We start from the raw sequence: 2636 nt of genomic DNA, 5'->3' as shown, positions 1-2636 counted from the left end.
GTCCTTAGCAGTAGACTTATGTAGACTTATGTAAGTTTAGTAGAAATGACAGAAAGAGGATTTTTTTTTTCAGCATTATGTTTCTTTTATGGATATTCAGAAAACATGATTATCCACCTAGTACAAAATAATCTTTCTTTAAGACTGTTCACTTTAGAAACCAAACTAGAAAAACAAGATGAAAATGACACCTTGGAAAATGATATAAATGAAAATAAAGTTAAACCTTTCTATTAAAATTAGCCAGGTATAGTGGCATAAGGCTTTAATCCCAGCATTGGCGAGGCAGAGGTAGGAGGATCACCATGAATTTGAGGCCACCCTGCGACTAGTAAATTTAAAGTCAAATGGGCTAGAGTGAGACCCTACCTTGAACCCCCCCCAATCTATTAATATCATTGTTAGTAACAGTATAAATGTATATCAGAAGACAACCTGATACATAAAAGTCCACATTTATATAATGAAGCAATAATAGATGTTTAAAGTACATAATATTACAAAAGGATTTAGCATACAGTATAGGCAGTCATTTTTCCTTAGTCTAGTTAACAGACTCTAAATGTATAAAATGTTAGTATCTCTTTGAGACAGTGATCCAAACTTCTTCTCTTGAAGATGTGACCAGTTCATACTTTGTTTCAAAACTTTGTCCCTCCACAGAAAGTAGGTGCAGTCTCTTGACCAATACACTTAGAAGTACCGTGGTCACAATGTATGCAAACCTCAACTCTGGGCACTCCCGTGTGCCTGAAAAGCCAAGCAGGGAGAATGCTTGCATCACTGCTGCATCATCAAAGCGATCTGGATCAAACTTGTGTGGGGATGGCCAAGTGTTCGGATCCTGAAGTACCACACCGAGGGCATAAAGGATGAGGGTCTCTCTAGGAATAACAAATTGGTCAATTCTTCCTTCAGCATCTTGAAGTTGGGCAGAGACTGGAGTCAGTTTGGCAGTCCGAACGGTTTCACAAAGCACTTGCCGACAATATCTGAGCTGTTCAATTTTCTCTGAGGTAATAGGACCCTTCCCCAGAACACGATCTAACTCTTGGTATAGCTTCTTCTGAACTTCTTCAGAGGTCGTTAGAAAACAGATTGCCCAGGTACACACTTTGCAGTTATTATGCAACCAGCCAGAGAAAATATCATACTGTCCTCTAGGATCTGTTGATCATGAAGCTTTTCCTGGACTAAGGAGTCAATGAAGGTGTGCTGACTGAAGTTCTTTCCTTTTCGCTCTTTTATGATTTTCTTCAGGCTAGATTCCAACTGCAGAAGGGCATCTTCATACTGTTTTTTCCGAGTCATACTTTTATCAAGTGACCCATCTAGAAAACCTTTTCCAATCTCAGACCAAACGGTGCCATGATTCTTTTGGAAGCGAATGACTTCTTGTTCGTCTTCAAATGTGCTACCCAGTACCAGCTGAGTAACAGACTTCATAGCAAAACCAAGCATGTGCTGGCCAAGGGGGATGTGCTGGGATTCTGGGTAGGAAAGCCACTTGTCTAACACTTCTTCTGAAAGCTTTAGCAATAGAGCAAAATTACTCTGCAGAGACTTGGTCACACCACTTTCATACAACTTCTTCCTCAGGTGGTTTTCATTCACACTCCCATCACCAGGCTGATACCTTAATAATGACTTCAGTATGGTTTCAAAAGGGTCGGTTTTCTTCAGTTGGTGTAATCCCTGGAATTCCTGCAGCTTGTCTGGAAGCCGGGCAGAGGTACAGCACGGCGGCCACCAGCGCCAGCAGGAAGGTCACGGCGAAGATGGCGAAGTCCAGCATGGTGCCGCGCCTCGGCTGGCGGGCCTGCGGCGGCCCCGAGGGATCGAAAGAGGAAATTTTGATAATTATTTCATACAGAAAACTTTTAGCTTCATGTATAGCCTAGACCACCTTTGGAAGTAGTTATGAACATGGACTCCACAACCATACTGACTGGCACTGAATCCTGATAGTGCAAAGTTTTTAGAATAATGTCTGGTATATAGTTAAGTGCTGAATAATTGGAAATAATTGTCTTTGTTTTGTTATGTAGCCCAGGATCTTTGCAAACTCACAATTTTCCTGCCTTGGCCTCCTGAGAGCAGGAGTTACAGGTATGCACCACAATGTCTGGCAAATGTAATCCTGTGATTGGTAACAGTGAAGTGCAATAGCTTGATAATGAAGGTGTAAGACAACTGACTTTGGCATCTATAAAGACAGGCTTCAGTGTGGTAGTGAGTGGCATCTGGGAATCCATATTGGAAGAGATTTCAAGGTTCTTGGTGGAAATGCCTCAAAGTAAGAGCATTTGGTAGATAGACCTACTCTGATTAGTGCCTTATTGGGTATTTCTATCTTATAATAGAAATTCTACAGACTGTTCCAAGTTCCCTTCCAAAAGTATATTCCATCCAGGTAAGGGCTTAGATACTGTGATATTAAAAGATGTTGTCTATACAGTACGAACAAGCTTTAGTCTAACACACAGAAGGTGCAACCACAAAGTGCAATGAAAATGGAAAATATATAACCGAATCATTCTTGTTTGTTGCTGTTGACTTGAAGGTTTGATCTTGGGATCTTGTGAACCCAGTGACACCACTGACATTTTTGAGAGAGTTGAAGTGGGGAACCAAAA

General features: G+C 41.0%; 1 pseudogene; it reads right to left on the bottom strand.

Moving 5' to 3' along the window:
- Nucleotides 1–439: 439 nt before the first annotated feature.
- LOC123456662 lies at nucleotides 440–1833 on the bottom strand (annotated as a pseudogene).
- Nucleotides 1834–2636: the final 803 nt, after the last annotated feature.

The sequence above is a fragment of the Jaculus jaculus genome, chromosome X (genome assembly GCF_020740685.1).
Source record: "Jaculus jaculus isolate mJacJac1 chromosome X, mJacJac1.mat.Y.cur, whole genome shotgun sequence".
Lineage (NCBI taxonomy): Eukaryota > Metazoa > Chordata > Mammalia > Rodentia > Dipodidae > Jaculus > Jaculus jaculus.
Note: the sequence above shows the minus strand (reverse complement) of the source record. Positions and strands in the feature narration are given on the sequence as shown.